The 18,696-nt window shown below is 43.9% G+C and overlaps 1 protein-coding gene across 5 annotated transcripts in view; it reads right to left on the bottom strand.

Moving 5' to 3' along the window:
- The window catches only part of DAAM2 (dishevelled associated activator of morphogenesis 2), a 129,002-nt gene that overhangs the window by 61,283 nt on the left and 49,023 nt on the right, over positions 1 to 18,696 (bottom strand). The gene's annotated exons all lie outside the window — the stretch shown is intronic.

Below are 18,696 nucleotides of genomic sequence, written 5' to 3'. Positions count from 1 at the left end.
TGTTGAGCCAATACTGAAGGAGATATGGTCAGATTCATTTTCTATACCAACCAAGAACAGAGAATACCACTTTGGCCAGACACCAAAATTCATGAACACCCAACAGTTGAGTGGTCATTGAAGCAGAAAGGGTTAAGTTTTTAGCTGGCTCCTGGGAAAAACTTGTTCAACAGTGCCCGAGCTTGGAAAGAAACACTGGCTAGCCCTAGTCGTTGATGCCACATAGCTTCTAGATGGATAAGCCCAACTACCTGTACATAGGCTTCCCCAAAGTGTTAAAACTACCCTTGACCATTACTGGTTCCCAAATATGCTTTCAGATAACCTGAAGCTCGGGAGAGCTTACCCACAACACTGCTGTCCAGCCATGCTCTCCTCATTCAGTATTTGTTTATCTTAGTTTGGATGTTATTGTTCTTTATTAAACATAAAAAAGATTCTACTTTTTTTCCCTATTATCACAGGCCTGGGGTTAGGGTTTTTTTTTTTTTTTTAATTATAAAATACACAACACCAAGTTGATCATTTTAACCATCTTTATGCATACAGTCCAGTGGTTTTGCCATTCTTTTTTTTTTTTTCATTGTATGTTGCTTTTATTATTTTTTTTATTTTTTATTTTTTTAATTTTTTTAAATTTTTTATTTTTTATAAACATATATTTTTATCCCCAGGGGTACAGGTCTGTGAATCACCAGGTTTACACACTTCACAGCACTCACCAAAGCACATACCCTCCCCAATGTCCATAATCCCACCCCCTTCTCCCTAACCCCCTCCCTCCAGCAACCCTCAGTTTGTTTTGTGAGATTAAGAGTCACTTATGGTTTGTCTCCCTCTCAATTCCATCTTCTTTCATTTATTCTTCTCGTACCCACTTAAGCCCCCATGTTGCATCACCACTTCCTCATATCAGGGAGATCATATGATAGTTGTCTTTCTCTGCTTGACTTATTTCGCTAAGCATGATACGCTCTAGTTCCATCCATGTTGTCGCAAATGGCAAGATTTCGTTTCTTTTGATGGCTGCATAGTATTCCATTGTGTATATATACCACATCTTCTTGATCCATTCATCTGTTGACGGACATCTAGGTTCTTTCCATAGTTTGGCTATTGTAGACATTGCTGCTATAAACATTTGGGTGCATGTGCCCCTTTGGATCACTACATTTGTATCTTTAGGGTAAATACCCAATAGTGCAATTGCTGGGTCATAGGGCAGTTCTATTTTCAACATTTTGAGGAACCTCCATGCTGTTTTCCAGAGTGGTTGCACCAGCTTGCATTCCCACCAACAGTGTAGGAGGGTTCCCCTTTCTCCGCATCCTCGCCAGCATCTGTCATTTCCTGACTTGTTGATTTTAGCCATTCTGACTGGTGTGAGGTGATATCTCATTGTGGTTTTGATTTGTATTTCCCTGATGCCGAGTGATATGGAGCACTTTTTCATGTGTCTGTTGGCCATCTGGATGTCTTCTTTGCAGAAATGTCTGTTCATGTCCTCTGCCCATTTCTTGATTGGATTATTTGTTCTTTGGGTGTTGAGTTTGCTAAGTTCTTTATAGATTCTGGACACTAGTCCTTTATCTGATATGTCGTTTGCAAATATCTTCTCCCATTCTGTCAGTTGTCTTTTGATTTGGTTAACTGTTTCCTTTGCTGTGCAAAAGCTTTTGATCTTGATGAAATCCCAATAGTTCATTTTTTCCTTTGCTTCCCTTGCCTTTTGCGTTGTTCCTAGGAAGATGTTGCTGCGGCAGAGGTCGAAGAGGTTGCTGCCCGTGTTCTCCTCAAGGATTTTGATGGATTCCTTTCGCACATTGAGGTCCTTCATCCATTTTGAGTCGATTTTTGTGTGTGGTGTAAGGAAATGGTCCAATTTTATTTTTCTGCATGTGGCTGTCCAATTTTCCCAGCACCATTTATTGAAAAGGCTGTCTTTTTTCCATTGGACATTCTTTCCTGCTTTGTCGAAGATTAGTTGACCATAGATTTGAGGGTCTATTTCTGGGCTCTCTATTCTGTTCCATTGATCTATGTGTCTGTTTTTGTGCCAGTACCATGCTGTCTTGATGATGACAGCTTTGTAATAGAGCTTGAAATCCGGAATTGTGATGCCACCAACGTTGGCTTTCTTTTTCAATATCCCTTTGGCTATTCGAGGTCTTTTCTGGTTCCATATAAATTTTAGAATTATTTGTTCCATTTCTTTGAAAAAGATGGATGGTACTTTGATAGGAATTGCATTAAATGTGTAGATTGCTTTAGGTAGCATAGACATTTTCACAATATTTATTCTTCCAATCCAGGAGCATGGAACATTTTTCCATTTCTTTGTGTCTTCCTCAATTTCTTTCATGAGTACTTTATAGTTTTCTGAGTATAGATTCTGTGTCTCTTTGGTTAGGTTTATTCCTAGGTATCTTATGGTTTTGGATGCAATTGTAAATGGGATTGACTCCTTAATATCTCTTTCTTCTGTCTTGCTGTTGGTGTAGAGAAATGCAACTGATTTCTGTGCATTGATTTTATATCCTGACACTTTACTGAATTCCTGTATAAGTTCTAGCAGTTTTGGAGTGGAGTCTTTTGGGTTTTCCACATAGAGTATCATATCATCTGCGAAGAGTGATAATTTGACTTCTTCTTTGCCGATTTGGATGCCTTTAATTTCCTTTTGTTGTCTGATTGCTGAGGCTAGGACCTCTAGTACGATGTTGAATAGCAGTGGTGATAACGGACATCCCTGCCGTGTTCCTGACCTTAGCGGAAAAGCTTTCAGTTTTTCTCCATTGAGAATGATATTTGCGGTGGGTTTTTCATAGATGGCTTTGATGATATTGAGGTATGTGCCCTCTATCCCTACACGTTGAAGAGTTTTGATCAGGAAGGGATGCTGTACTTTGTCAAATGCTTTTTCAGCATCTATTGAGAGTATCATATGGTTCTTGTTCTTTCTTTTATTGATGTGTTGTATCACATTGACTGATTTGCGGATGTTGAACCAACCTTGCAGCCCTGGAATAAATCCCACTTGGTCGTGGTGAATGATCTTTTTAATGTACTGTTGAATCCTATTGGCTAGTATTTTGCTGAGTATTTTCGCATCGGTGTTCATCAAGGATATCGGTCTATAGCTCTCTTTTTTCGTGGGATCCTTGTCTGGTTTTGGGATCAAGGTGATGCTGGCCTCATAAAATGAGTTTGGAAGTTTTCCTTCCATTTCTATTTTTTGGAACAGTTTCAGGAGAATAGGAATTAGTTCTTCTTTAAATGTTTGGTAGAATTCCCCCGGAAAGCCGTCTGGCCCTGGGCTTTTGTTTGTTTGGAGATTTTTAATGACTGTTTCAATCTCCTTACTGGTTATGGGTCTGTTCAGGCTTTCTATTTCTTCCTGGTTCAGTTGTGGTAGTTTATATGTTTCTAGGAATGCATCCATTTCTTCCAGATTGTCAAATTTATTGCCGTAGAGTTGCTCATAGTATGTTCTTATAATAGTTTGTATTTCCTTGGTGTTAGTTGTGATCTCTCCTCTTTCATTCATGATTTTATTTATTTGGGTCCTTTCTCTTTTCTTTTTGATAAGTCGGGCCAGGGGTTTATCAATTTTATTAATTCTTTCAAAGAACCAGCTCCTAGTTTCGTTGATTTGTTCTATTGTTTTTTTGGTTTCTATTTCATTGATTTCTGCTCTGATCTTTATGATTTCTCTTCTCCTGCTGGGCTTAGGGTTTCTTTCTTGTTCTTTCTCCAGCTCCTTTAGGTGTAGGGTTAGGTTATGTATCTGAGACCTTTCTTGTTTCTTGAGAAAGGCTTGTACCGCTATATATTTTCCTCTCAGGACTGCCTTTGTTGTGTCCCACAGATTTTGAACCGTTGTATTTTCATTATCATTTGTTTCCATGATTTTTTTCAATTCTTCTTTAATTTCCCGGTTGATCATTCATTCTTTAGAAGGATACTATTTAGTCTCCATGTATTTGGGTTCTTTCCAAACTTCCTTTTGTGGTTGAGTTCTAGCTTTAGAGCATTGTGGTCTGAAAATATGCAGGGAATGATCCCAATCTTTTGATACCGGTTGAGTCCTGATTTAGGACCGAGGATGTGATCTATTCTGGAGAATGTTCCATGTGCACTAGAGAAGAATGTGTATTCTGTTGCTTTGGGATGAAATATTCTGAATATATCCGTGATGTCCAACTGGTCCAGTGTGTCGTTTAAGGCCTTTATTTCCTTGCTGATCTTTTGCTTGGATGACCTGTCCATTTCAGTGAGGGGAGTGTTAAAGTCCCCTACTATTATTGTATTATTGTTGATGTGTTTCTTTGATTTTGTTATTAATTGGTTTATATAGTTTGCTGCTCCCACGTTGGGGGCATAGATATTTAAAATTGTTAAATCTTCTTGTTGAACAGACCCTTTGAGTATGATATAGTGTCCTTCCTCATCTCTTATTATAGTCTTTGGCTTAAAATCTAATTGATCTGATATAAGGGTTGCCACTCCTGCTTTCTTCTGATGTCCATTAGCATGGTAAATTCTTTTCCACCCCCTCATTTTAAATCTGGAGGTGTCTTCGGGCTTAAAATGAGTTTCTTGGAGGCAACATATAGATGGGTTTTGTTTTTTTATCCATTCTGATACCCTGTGTCTTTTGACCGGGGCATTTAGCCCATTCACATTCAGGGTAACTATTGAGAGATATGAATTTAGTGCCATTGTATTGCCTGTAAGGTGACTGTTACTGTATATGGTCTCTGTTCCTTTCTGATCTACCACTTGTAGGCTCTCTCTTTGCTTAGAGGACCCCTTTCAATATTTCCTGTAGAGCTGGTTTGGTATTTGCGAATTCTTTCAGTTTTTGTTTGTCCTGGAAGCTTTTAATCTCTCCTTCTATTTTCAATGATAGCCTAGCTGGATATAGTATTCTTGGCTGCATGTTTTTCTCGTTTAGTGCTCTGAAAATATCATGCCAGCTCTTTCTGGCCTGCCAGGTCTCTGTGGATAAGTCAGCTGCCAATCTAATATTTTTACCATTGTATGTTACAGACCTCTTTTCCCGGGCTGCTTTCAGGATTTTCTCTTTGTCACTGAGACTTGTAAATTTTACTATTAGGTGATGGGGTGTGGGCCTATTCTTATTGATTTTGAGGGGCGTTCTCTGAACCTCCTGAATTTTGATGCTCATTCCCTTTGCCATATTGGGGAAATTCTCCCCAATAATTCTCTCCAGTATACCTTCTGCTCCCCTCTCTCTTTCTTCTTCTTCTGGAATCCCAATTATTCTAATGTTGTTTCGTCTTATGGTGTCACTTATCTCTCGAATTCTCCCCCGTGGTCCAGTAGCTGTTTGTCTCTCTTTTGCTCAGCTTCTTTATTCTCTGTCATTTGGTCTTCTATATCACTAATTCTTTCTTCTGCCTCATTTATCCTAGCAGTTAGAGCCTCCATTTTTGATTGCACCTCATTAATAGCTTTTTTGATTTCAACTTGGTTAGATTTTAGTTCTTTTATTTCTCCAGAAAGGGCTTTTATATCTCTCGAGAGGGTTTCTCTAATATCTTCCATGCCTTTTTCGAGCCCGGCTAGAACCTTGAGAATTGTCATTCTGAACTCTAGATCTGACATATTACCGATGTCTGTATTGATTAGGTCCCTAGCCTTGGTACTGCCTCTTGTTCTTTTTTTTGTTTTGAATTTTTACGTCTTGTCATTTTGTCCAGATAAGAGTAAATGAAGGGGCAAGTAAAATACTAAAAGGGTGGCAACAACCCCAGGAAAATATGCTTTAACCAAATTAGAAGAGATCCAAAATCGTGAGTGGGGAGAAAGGGGATAAAAAGAGGTTCAAAAAGGAAGAAAGAAAAAAAAAAGAAAAAAGAAAAAGAAAAAAAAGAAAAGAAAAGAATTTTTTAAAAAAGAAAACACCTAAGAAAAATGTAAAAAAGAAAAAATATATATATTAAACTAGTAAAAAATCGTTAAAAAAGAAAAAGGTAACAGTTAAAAAAAATTTTACCCGAAGGCGAGAAGAAAAAAAAAATGAAAAAGAAAAAATTAAATTAACTGCAAGACTAAAAAAAATCACAGGAAAAAAGCCATGAGTTCCGTGCTTGGCTTTCTCCTCCTCTGGAATTCTGCTGCTCTCCTTGGTATTGAAACCGCACTCCTTGGTAGGTGAACTTGGTCTCGGCTGGATTTCTTGTTGATCTTCTGGGGAAGGGGCCTGTTGTAGTGATTCTCAAGTGTCTTTGCCCCAGGCGGAATTACACCGCCCTTACCCGGGGCCGTGGTGAGTAACCGCTCGGGTTTGCTTTCAGGAGCTTTCGTTCCCTGAGCGCTTTCCGTAGAGTTCCGGAGGACGGGAATACAAATGGTGGCCTCCTGGTCTCCCGCCCGGAGGAGCCGAGAGCCCAGGGCCCCACTCCTCAGTGCGCCCTCAGAGAACAGCGCCCAGTTACTCCCGTCTGCCTGACCTCCGGCCGCGCTCCGAGCTCACCGAGCCTGCGACCGGTTCAAGGTAACGCCGAGCTGTGAGCTTACTGTCGGCTCTGTCTCTGCAGCCGGCTTTCCCGTTCCAATACCCGCAAGCTCTGCGACACTCAGACACCCCCGATCCTTCTGTGACCCTGCGGGACCTGAGGCCACGCTGACCCCGCGTGGGCTTCGCCCCGGTTTAGCCTCTGGAGCGATGTCCCTCAGCGGAACAGACTTTTAAAAGTCCTGATTTTGTGCGTGGTTGCTCCGCCGCTTGCCGGGAGCCGGCCCCTCCCCCCGGGGTCTATCTTCCCATCGCTTTGGATTCACTTCTCCGCCGGTCCTACCTTTCAGAAAGTGGTTGATTTTCTGTTTCCAGAATTGCTGTTCTTCTTCTCTTCGATCTGCCGATGGATTTTCCAGTATTTGCAATCTTTAGATAAGCTATCTAGCTGATCTCCGGCTAGCTGAAGCAGTCTCAGCTTGCTACTTCTCCGCCATCTTGACTCCTCCTCCCCCAGTCCAGTGGTTTTATGTGCATTCACATTGCTGTGCAACTATCCCTACCATGTATCTCCATAATTTTTTCATCTTGCAAAATAGAAACTCTGTACTCATTAAGCACTAATTTTTCATTTCCCTCTCCCCTGAGCCCCTGGCGACTACCACTTTACTTGCTATCTCTATGAATTTGACTACTCTAAGCAGAAGTATGAGTAGAATCATGGGATTAAAGTCATACAGCATTTGTCCTTTGGTGACTGGCTTATTTCACTTAAAATAATGTCTTTAAGGTTCACACCTTAAAGACATTATTTATGTCTCTCACACATGTTATAGCATGTATGAGAATTTCCTATTTTTTTTAAGGCTGAATACTATTCATCTGTATTTATATACATTTTGTTTATCCATTCACCATCAATTGACACTTGGTTTGCTTCCTCCTTTTGGTTATTATTAATGATGCTACTATGAGCATGGGTGTGCAAATATCTCTTTATGTTTCTTCTTTCAATGCTTTGGTACACATACCCACAAGGGTATTTTCGAGTTTGACTCTAAGCTATTTCTCCTAGATTTGGTCATTAACAGAAACTTTCAGAATATACTCATGTTCTTTACCCATACCATTGCTAAAAATGTTGATTACAACAAAAGATTCAGACAGAGCCAGATGACATAGCTACAACATCTGGGAATGCCAACAGACTAGTCATCAACGCTCTCAGGGAACAGTCCTTCAACCAGCTTGGAATCCATGAACCCACACTCTTATCTTGCCCTCTTTGCTATAAAGACAGCATACAAGATCTTTCCTGAAGCCTTGTGGAATTTGAGAAATGCCAAATGTAAGGTGTACCTCAGAATGGAGCTCTAGAACCTTATCAGAAAAAGATAAATGTGTCATAACTTGTTCCTAGTGAACTCAAGGTAACTTCTGGTGAACATTGCTTTATTTCCTAAACCCTAACAATCCATCTAGTAACGGTCTAATCTGATCAGGCCTCTAAGTCATCACGCATTTTAATTGTCATTCTAGAGGTTTTTTTACTAGCTCCATTTTATCTTTCTTTATAACCTTTGTGACAAGCTTTTTAATAGACCCAGAAGAGCCTCAATTAACACACTGCAGTGGTCTCATATTATTGGTTATCTTTTTTATGTTTATATATTGGTTCTCCACAGGCATAGTGAAGACTTCTTGAGGGTGGGGCCATGCTTCCTACTTCTTTGATACCCCTCCCATTTCTACAGCTAATAAAATGCCTTGCATTTAGTGGTGCTCAGTAAGTATTTCTTGCTCAATTGGGAAATGGCCTGTGCTCATGGAAAAGAAAGGCCTTCCTTAATCAGTCAAGAAATATTAGCTGAAATCTCTGACTCCTAGAAGTTGATAAGCAATCAGGAACCTTTACAAAGAGACAAGGCAGCAGTCCTGAGGCTGGGGATAAGGTAGGAAGCCAGTGAGCTAACTCAGCAATCCTGGTACCTGGTGGCAAAGACCAAAAATAGGCTGGCATCTGAGGAAAATGAAAGAGGAAAGGAGGCTTTTGGGGTCTTCTATGGGACTTGATAGCCAGTAGCCAAGAGTAGGTGAGGCAAAGCCCTGGTCTCTGACTATCAGGCTTAGTAAAGCACCAATTCTGCAAGCAGATTGGGGTCAGCCACCCTGCGCGTCCCCTGCCCATAATGCTGCAGAGTACAGACTAAGTCCCCTTTGTTTTGTCAGCCTCCAATATGCAGCTGTAGCTAGTGGAGAGGCTGTTTTTTCAGGGGACAAAGCATGAGAAGGACACTCCCAGAGGCCACAGTGAGGCTAAGCTGACAGGATGATAGGGTTCGAGGGAGGGACGAGCTGATGTCTGGGAAGACCAGTGAACTTGCTCCCTGCCTTCACCTCCTCAACTTTTTGCTCTTCAGCTCTTGAGCCAGACTTTCCTAGGAACAATCAGGAGTCGGGGGCAGGGTGGGCATACAGTTGGCACACCCTGTTATAGTCTCATACCAGCTGTTTACAGCCATGACTGCTCTGATTGGTCGGGTTATGCTGTATTTGTCATTATATACTTCTTAACATTTTCCCCCAGTACAGGGAGTGAGGCGGTTTGGCCTCAAGAGGACGGGAGACAGAGATACTGACCTTCCAAACAGGAAGTACTGTCCCCACAGAGAAGGGCCTGAACACCAGGGGGAGACTGCGTATTTACCCTTTAAAGAGGCAGCCTGTTTAACAGCTCCCCACTATGCTGATGTTCCCCAGAATGCCTTACTCCCAATAACTGTTTCTTAAGACTGTTGAGGCCCCACTTGAACATTTAAGACTAAAACCATAAGCTCTCTGCTGGAACGCATGTAGCTTTAGAGCATAGAGCAGAAAATTGAGATCAAAGGGGGAAAAGTCTTCTCTGAGGTCACACAGCTAGGGACAGAGCTGGGCTTAAAACTGAAGACCCCAGTGTTCAAGCTGTGGTCTAGTATTCATCTTCCCACATCAGTGGCCCCTTTCCCCATCTTGCCACAGCCCTATTACTCTATTGCCTATTACCCTATTACTCTATTACACCTCTCCATCAGAGAAGATAAATCTTGACAGCTTTGTTTAGAAATATCTCCAGTCCTGAGGATGCTGTTGGGGCCAGAAGAGGGTTACAGAGATCCTGAGATCTTCCTCTTCTCCACTGTGAGGACAGCTTCCACCTCCCACTGCCCCATTTCTCATCCATCCTGTGCTAAGGCCTCCTTCACCCTAGCAATCTTCCAAGTCAGATGACTGGGACTTGACTTCTGGCTTTGCCTTCCCAGCTGGGTGACCTGAAGCACATTTCTTAAAGTCTTAACCTCTCAAAGCCTTGGGTTCTGTGACACCAAGATAATCACAGCACCTTCCTCAGTGGGTTTTGGTGAAGAGTCTGTCCAATAATGTAGATAAGATGTCTGGAGCACACAGGGCACTCTCTGAAGGAGGCCAGCACTGCTGCTATGATTTTGTTATCATTGCTGCCAAGGCTTGCCCTGCCCAGACACAGCCTGTAACCACAAGCTCTCTCCAGGCACAGCAGGGATCACCAAAGCCTGGCATTGTAGGGATCTGCCCAGCCTGATTTAAGAAGCCACCCAGCTTTGCCTTAGGCCACTGGGAAGTCTGGACCTGAGGGGCTTGGATTTTCCTTGGGCTCTAAGCTAGCTCTGGTTAGAAGGGGAAAGCCTCATCCCTGACACTGGGAAGGGAACAGAAAAGTGAAGGGGGCCAGAGTGTTCCTATCTGCAAGAGCACTTCATAAAGAGAAACAATGGAGGTGCCCACCTTGAAGATAAATTGAGGAGCCATCAAAAGAAATGAAATCTTGCCATTTGCGATGACGTGGATGGAACTAGAGCGTATCATGCTTAGTGAAATAAGTCAGTCGGAGAAAGACAACTATCACATGATCTCCCTGATATGAGGAAGTGGAGATGCAACATGGGAGGCCTGGGGGGTAGGAGAGGAATCAATGAAACAAGATGGGATCAGGAGGGAGACAAACCGTAAGTGACTCTTAATCTCACAAGACAAACTGAGGGTTGCTGGGGGGAGCGGGGCTGGAGGAAGGGGGTGGGGTTATGGACATTGGGGAGGATATGTGCTATGGTGAGTGCTGTGAAGTGTGTAAACCTGGCAATTCACAGACCTGTACCCCTGGGGATAAAAATACATTATATGTTTATAATAAAATAATAATAAATCTAAAAATTTTTTAAAAAAACATAAATTGAGGAGCAATATAGAAAAATGAGAAGCAACAATAGAACAAAATCCACTGGACTTAAACCCCAAAAGAGGGATTCAACCCATCCCTACCACCACCCACCTTTTTCTCCGTGAATATTCACTGAATACCAACACCTCTGTGCACTCCACATCCTGTTTCCTTGTCCCTTCTTCTTCTCCCTGGGGGATCAAGGTCTTCCCAAGCCTGTGGGTACCTAAACACAGACTAACTGGCCTAAAACAGACAACCATCAATGAAGAAATAGCCTTCCTGTAGGACTGTAAGGTCCCTTTCAAGGCTTTCCTCTAGTACTGTGGTTCCTGCCAGATTTTAACTCTTACTCACATCCTTTTACATCCTGGAGAAATCATACCTAACTCAGGAGACAGAGGCTAGTTCCAGCTCTCACATTATCCAGACGTGGGTCAGAGGGCCAAGGTTTTAGGCTCTCTGGGACCTGGGTTCCTCCCTGTGTGATGGCGGGGCCTGGTCAACCATACTGTTTGGCTCCATTCCAGCCCCAAAGATTTCCCCAGAGGCTCTCCTCATGTGCACAGAGCATGCCTCCCACATTCCACCCCAAGCCAGGAAGTACTTCCTATCACTTGAGTGCAATACTCCCATTTGGCTTGCAAAGATGAAAAATCTAACCCTTACCCCCAAACTGTGGCCCTCTATATACCAGTTTTTACACTAACTAGGACTTCAAAAGCCCTATATCATCAATGCTTGTTCCTAAGTCATAAGTAAAAGCAGAATAATATTAATACTTGAGACTTGGTGTAGACCAGACCCTGGGATCTACTCACATTTCATCCCCATAACAACTCTCTGAGATATGTGGCATCATCTTTAAAAAGTCCTTAAAAGACAAACCATGGTTCAGAAAGCTTAAGTAACTTACCTAAGGACACACAGCCAATTAGTAGCATAGCTAGGACTCAAGCTCATGATGGCATGACTTTAAAGCTATAAACCACTAAGTCATATGGCATGTGCCCAAGAAACACCCTAAGCTGAGCCTCACTCAGAGCTTTCTCAAGCATTCTATAGATCCAGACTCAATAATTCATGATTGAGAATTCCCTCAGAGCTGGACCAAGTGTTTTCCCAGGTCTTCAATCTCATGTCAGCCTCACAAGGACTTTATGAGGTCATCATTACTCTCCCCGCAACAGATAATAACATTGAGGTTTATAATGGTATTACCAGCAGTCACACGGCTTGTCAATGGTGCCCATTGCTGCTAAGAGGCAGAGCTGGAATTCACAACTAAATGTTCTGACTCCAGGCTCAGTTCTCTTGTTGCAAAAACAAAGCTGATGCATGAACCCTGACTTTAGCACTTGAGGCCAATGCTGTAGCTTTGGGGTATTCGAACTGCCTTCTCCTCTCATCTTCCCCTACTCCATGCATGGGGGTCATGGAGGCAAGGATACGTATAGCCACTTCCAAAGTGCTTGCTAGGAGCCAGTCACTGTGCTGGCAACTTTCTGCTTTACCTCATTTATTTCCACCAACCCTCAAATCACTGTCCCTTCCTGGTGATGACATTAAGACTCCCAAAGCCCAGGCAACTCGTCCAAGGGCCACATCTTATAGGGGAAGGGACAGGCTTTTGTGGATGGTGATGTTGCTTCAAACAGGTTGCTTTGAACCAGCTTCTAGCCTGTGGAGGCTACGCTGGACACGGGGGTTCACCTTGGTGGTGAGGACACAAGAGCAAATAAGGTACAGTCCCTTCCCTTGAGGGGTCCCCTTTTGGTAGGGAAGCCAGAAGGGTTAAGGAGACAGGGGCTTTGGCAGCACTAGGAAGGGGGCCTGGGGTGTGAAGAGGAAGTGAGAAAAGACTTCCAGGAGGTGGCACCAAGCCAGTCTTGAAAGAGGTGAGAGGACTAAGGAAAGGTACAGAGGTAAGAAATCCTTTCTGGGCAAGGGGAATGGCATAAAGAGAAAAAGCCTGGTGTGCACAAGGCCAGAGTCCTGACCAGTGGCCTGCTCATTGGTGGCTAAGTTAGTAGGCAAAGGGGATCAACAAGGTATACAAGTCCCTTGGCTTGACACCAGAGCTAAAGCATACTGGGGAGCCTGCTCTTTGCCCCCGTCTTCCTACCAGGTCCCCTGGGGCCCAGGTCTGGGAATGGGGCCCAGAATTCCCCAGAGATACTGCATGGAACATAAGGAATGTAAACAATTTCCTGCTCCACAGGCCAGAGATTCCTCCCTATATACTGACCCTCCATGTGTCACTGGAGGTCACCTAGGAAACAGCCCCAGACACAGGGCCATGACCCAGGGCTTAGCTTCTCAGAGAAGAGTCTGTGCTTTTCCATCCCAGGTCCTCTGCCCACCCATCTCCTCACTGCCCACCTCTACCATGCCTGCTGCCCCTTTAAGGACCTGAAGACCATGCTTTGTGAGCAGCAAACAGGCTTGATAACCCCCACTTCCAAACTGAAGCAGCCTGAATTTTGCAGATGTCAAACTTGACCCTACAAACTCAGCTGGGTTTTGTTCAACTGCTACCCACTCTAACTATGGGACCTCAAACAAGTTACTCAGCCTCTTTGAGCCTCACTTTCTTCATCCATAAAATGGGGCAATAATAACAGCCCCTACCTCATAGGGTTGTCGTGAGAATAAATTAGTTACTCTTTGTAAAGTGTTTGGAACAGGGTCTGGTAATAATAAACACCATCATGAACTCTACAGCTAAGCTACAGTTATAATTGGGAAGATTCCTGGACACTGACTGTATGAATCACAGAAAGTTCACTCTACATAAGAATGAAACTGACATAGTCTGATGGGGGTTGGCAAATATTATAGAGGCTAAATTCAACCCATTTTTGTAAATATGGTTTTTCTGAAACGCAGCCACACCCTTTCATGTAAGTATTGTCTACAGTCCCTGCCCCTTTACAGAAAATTTGCTGATTTCTGTGTTATTAGCTTGAATCATATAAGTGACGGTATTCAATTATGCTCAATCTACAAAATCATCAATTTCATGTGGTTCAACTTAGTAATTCAAATTGGCTTATCGCTTGTCCTATTGCCTTGCCTGTTAAAACAGAGCGGCGTGCTCTAATTTCAGTGATTCTAATCATAACAAACTTATGGTCATCATCCACTGAGCGCTACTATAGTCAAAGTTTACCTCAGACTTTCAATACACCCTGGCAAGGTAAATATGACCATCACCCCAGCTTGTAGAGAAGAGGAAATCTGAGACTTGGAAAGATGTGCTGTGTGAGCCTCGGACTTGATCCAGGTCTCCAGACCTGGCGACCTCTCCCACATCTGGTGGCTGCGTCACACAGCTGGTGGGCTGTCCCCCCACAGTGCTCCCCAAGAGGCCGTGGGGAGGGAGACCCATCTGATTAGGACAGGACCTGGAGAGCACAAATACCTCTCATCCCTCCCACTTTTCTGCTGGTCCATCTCTCAGACAGGGCTCGGACCCCCTGGTTGATGAGGCCCCATGCTGTGACTCCCCTGCCAGCCTCAGGACAGTGCTCAGAAGCATCTGGCTTGTAGTGCAAGTCTCCAGCAGGGCTGGGGAGGGAGCAGGGAGCAATTTCAAAAATAAGCAAGTTCTCTTTCCAGGACTGGGGGAGCTATTTTTAGCAGCCGCCTAAATTACGGTTCCCCCTCTGCTCTGGGAAAGGCAAAGAAAGCAAAAGTAAACTGTCTCAGCCCCAGGGTCCCCCTCCATGCAGGTTGAGGGGTGGGAGATACAGAGCCAGGGGAAACAGGGATGAAGAAAAAGAGGGGTCTTTCTGGGTAAGCAAAACTGAAAATTCCCCAATGTGACATTTCTCTGACTCGGGGGTGTTGTGTGGCAGTTGTGGATTTTCCCAATCCGTTTTCTCATTTTGAGAAATGATAAAGAGAACATAGATTTCTTTGTCTCACCAGGGTAGAAAACAAGGACATAATTGCTCTCCTATGTCCCAGTCAAGCATGTGTTCATTCGTTCATCCATCTATGCCCTGAGTGACCGTCATGTACAAAGCAATATTCTGGGTGCTTTGGATAAACCCAACATCAAATTCCAGCCCCACTGGGTCTACAGACTTTCTGGGGAGGCATGGGCATAAACAGACCCCAGGCCTAAGCACATCCACCCATGGATGTGGCATTGAAGCTGAGAGTCAGAGGAAGGAAAGATGTGGGTGCATCTCATGGGGATGGTCCAAGAAATCATTCACAACAAAAGGTATGCCAGAGGGAGGACTTGGTGTCAAGAAAAACCCTAAGTTGAGTATGAGGTGAAGGGAAATCCCACTCACCTTTGAACCATGGGTTTTCGGGACACAGACTCCTCTCCCACCCCAGTAGCAACTCCACATAGAACTTATGACTGCCCCAAATGTCATTCCTCATTGCAAGAACCATGAGAGATCACTTCTTACTGCTATCCGCCATTTACTGAAGAGACACCTTGTTCCCGAAGAAAGGATTAGTGTCACACAGTGTTTTCAGCGGGGACAGCTCTTGAGCTCGCAGCAAGAGTAACAGGAGGTGGCTTTGAAATGGTTACAGGACAGCACGTACTCCAGTTAATTTTATGCAGTTATGATTTAATACGGCATCTTTACCTTTGTTTACATTTCTCTCAACTGTGGTGGCGCCATGAATGGTCTGTGTTTGTGCAAGCTTTGATAAATTTTAACTTTTTGTGATAGATTTGTGTCTATTTTTTGGTAGCATATCAGAGAATAGAGTAGCATCTACAAAACTTTTACACATTCATGACCTACCGAACTTTTTAATTTTTTTTTCTCGAGATTTCCAGGCTGTGTAGTTCATCTACACTTTTTTTTTTTTCAAATGGCTGAAAATGTCCAAAAAAATCTTCCAAAATGTTTACTGAAAAACAGCCACATTGAAGTGGACCTGCACAGCCCACACACATGTTGTTTGAAGATTCACTATTATTTTCTCAGGCTGAAATGTAGGACTTAAAGAGGGGTGGTGGAAAACAAGATTGGGGCCAGATAAAGGAAGGCCTTGAATGCCCGTTTAAGGAAGGGGAAGTCACTGAACGATGGGTGGCTGGCTGATAGAAGCGAGATCTTGAGTTGGGACTCAGATCAGAGCTGGAATTTGGACAGGCAATTTCTGGTGGCCCTGATGGAGGGCATTACAGGAAAAAGGGACATCAGAGGGAAGATCTAGACAGCATCTCTGCGTGAGTAAGAGTTAATGAGGCCCCACACTGTCGAGAATGGAGGGGAGGGGATGGATGCTAGAGATGTCACGGAGGGGTGTGCACACTAACACATGTGTGAGCTGATGAGGGGGCTTTGGCAAGACATGGACTGGACACAGAAAACAAGGACTTGGGCTGAGATTGAGTGGGAGTGGTGGGGAGCTCTTTGGGCAACAGCTGTGAAGTAAAAGAGAAGAAGGAATTTCCACTCCAAGTCTCTGCTACCCATTAGAGCCAGAGGTCTGGGGTTCCTGGCCAAAGGGAAACCACCCTACACGTGACATGGGTTGCCCCTCCCTCACAACCCTGCTCCCTCCCGCCCCCCACCCCGCCTCTGCTTCTGGGAAGCCAAGTCCCTCCCCTGGTTCACACAGATGGTGCTGTCCTTACTGAAAGGATGCAAGGGAAAATAGCGCACAGCCTCTTCCCCGCACTCCTACATCAGAACACCCAAACATGCTGAGAACCCACATTATTGGAGGCAGCCAGCTCCCTCCTGACCACTCCTCCTGGTCCTCTTCTCCTGGGGTCCCAGCACAAAAGCATTCTCTCCCTCAGGAAGGCAGAGCCCCAAGGAGCTGCCAGGGCCAGTCAGCCCTGGGACCCTCAGCTGGGCTATGTTCATGGTCATACTCTGGACCCTGGGCTGAGTCTTCCTCAGACATGGTGCCCCCCCCCCCTTGTCATCCTGCTAGGCCTTCCCACAGTCCTGCATTTATACCAGAAAAGGCCCTGTGTGTGGCCTCAGGGCTCCACTGGACATAAATCCTGGACCACAAGCACATTCCAACTCTCCAGGGTAGGAGGCAGGGGGAGGGGGACTGTAGGAACTGGGGAGGGGAGACTAGGAATGGGGTTGACCCCTAGAAGGTAAATGTGATTGAAAATGTAGACCCAGGTGACCTCTTGCTGCCCTTCACTCTTGTTTATACAATTCCATCGGTTCGTTCATTCATTCTAATAAATACTCATTGCACACCTAAATACCATGGAAAGGGTGTGAAAAAATACCCTATGGAAAGGGCTGGAAAAATACCATGGTAAATGGGAGCTCAGTTTGGTGGGGAAGAGAATCAAGCAAACCAACATACTAAAGTGTAGACATGGTTAGGATCAAAGTACAAATGTTTGAGTGTGAGGAATGTTGGTGGAACTCCATCCCAACAGGTGTTCTATTCCTCCCAGAGCACTCTGCTCATCCTAACGGTTTAGTGGAGACATCCTATAAGAGAATAAGTGCTGGGAATACTCAGGGTGCTATCCAAGATTAGGACCAGATGTCCACCCCAGGATTCATAATATAATAAAAGACTGAAAACACCCAAACACCCAAACTACTAAACCATAGGGGATAGTTTAGACAGATGGACATAGAGACATCAAATTGTACACACTTGCACATGTGCACATGGCTGCCTAAAGTGATTATACTTGGGTTGCTGGAATTTGGGGTTATTTTTCTTATTTTTCCAAATTTCCTATAATGTGAATTTATCCTTTTAATCAGAAAAAAATGATGTTCTTTTTTAAAGAAGATAAACCCTAGACTACAAAAGAGGAGGCTTAGGACTGAATCCAGTCTCTGCCCTTGCAGGCTACCTGGGACAAGAGAGCATAACTTCTTTGAACCTTGTCAGTAAATGAGAAAGGCAAACTCCATGCTCTTCAGAGCTTCTTCCAGCCCTGACACTAGGTTCTGTGCCACAAGCTACATAAAGTACTAAATAATGCCGTTCAACCAGATCCTATCCCCTGAGCTCTGACGAGTTCCTCATTCACCCGTTTGCTCATTCCTGCAACCACCACTGCTGTCAGCACTCCCTCCATGCCTGGCACTGCTCTTGGTGCTGGGGGTGCAGAGGCAACTAATGAAACACGCACTGCTCCTCCCCTCACAGAGCTAGGTCTCCCAAGCTCAAGGCCTCCTTCCACTGCTCTTCTCTTCCACCCCTAATGCCCTATCCCATTAATGATTCTTGCCATCACATTTCCAAAATGCCTCAGGGATGTGTGTTTCATTCCCAAACACCACATTCCAGACCTGATCCAATCCCATGTAGTCTCATGCTGGGACCAGTGTTGACTCCACATGCCTCCCCTTCTCAGCATCCTGCAAAAGGTTTTTGACTGATGTCTCCAGGAGCACCTGATTCTGCATCCCTTGGGTCGGCATCCCTCAGAGTCCCCAGTCTAAACTGAAAGCCATCTGCTTCAATCATTAGATTTGGCCATTGGGGGGGACTCACAAATTCCATACCAACCAAAGCTTGAAATCAGATCTACACCCTACAGACCAATGAGGATTCGAAGAACTGGTACTCTCTTGCACCTGTGGGTGGGAACGTAAAATGACATAGCTATTGTGGAGAATGGTTTTGCCACTTCTTAAAAAGTTAAACAGACACCTCCATATGATCCGGTTGTTCCAATCCTAGGTATTTACCCAAGAGAAATGAAAACATATGCCCATATAAAGTCTTGTTCATGAATGTGCTTAGCAGTTTTATCTGTAATAGCTCCACACAGGGGGCACCCAAATGCCCATTAACAGGGGAATCCATAAACAAATTGTACAGTTATCCATATAATAGAATACTACTCTGAATTTAAAGGGAACAAACTATTGATACATGCAACATGTGGACAGAGCTCAAAATAATTATGGTAGGTTAAAAAAAAAAAAGTCAGAGGAAAAAAGGATTCATATTGTACAATTCTGTTTATCTAAAGCTTGAGAAAATGTAA

The sequence above is a fragment of the Mustela lutreola genome, chromosome 6 (genome assembly GCF_030435805.1).
Source record: "Mustela lutreola isolate mMusLut2 chromosome 6, mMusLut2.pri, whole genome shotgun sequence".
Lineage (NCBI taxonomy): Eukaryota > Metazoa > Chordata > Mammalia > Carnivora > Mustelidae > Mustela > Mustela lutreola.
Note: the sequence above shows the minus strand (reverse complement) of the source record. Positions and strands in the feature narration are given on the sequence as shown.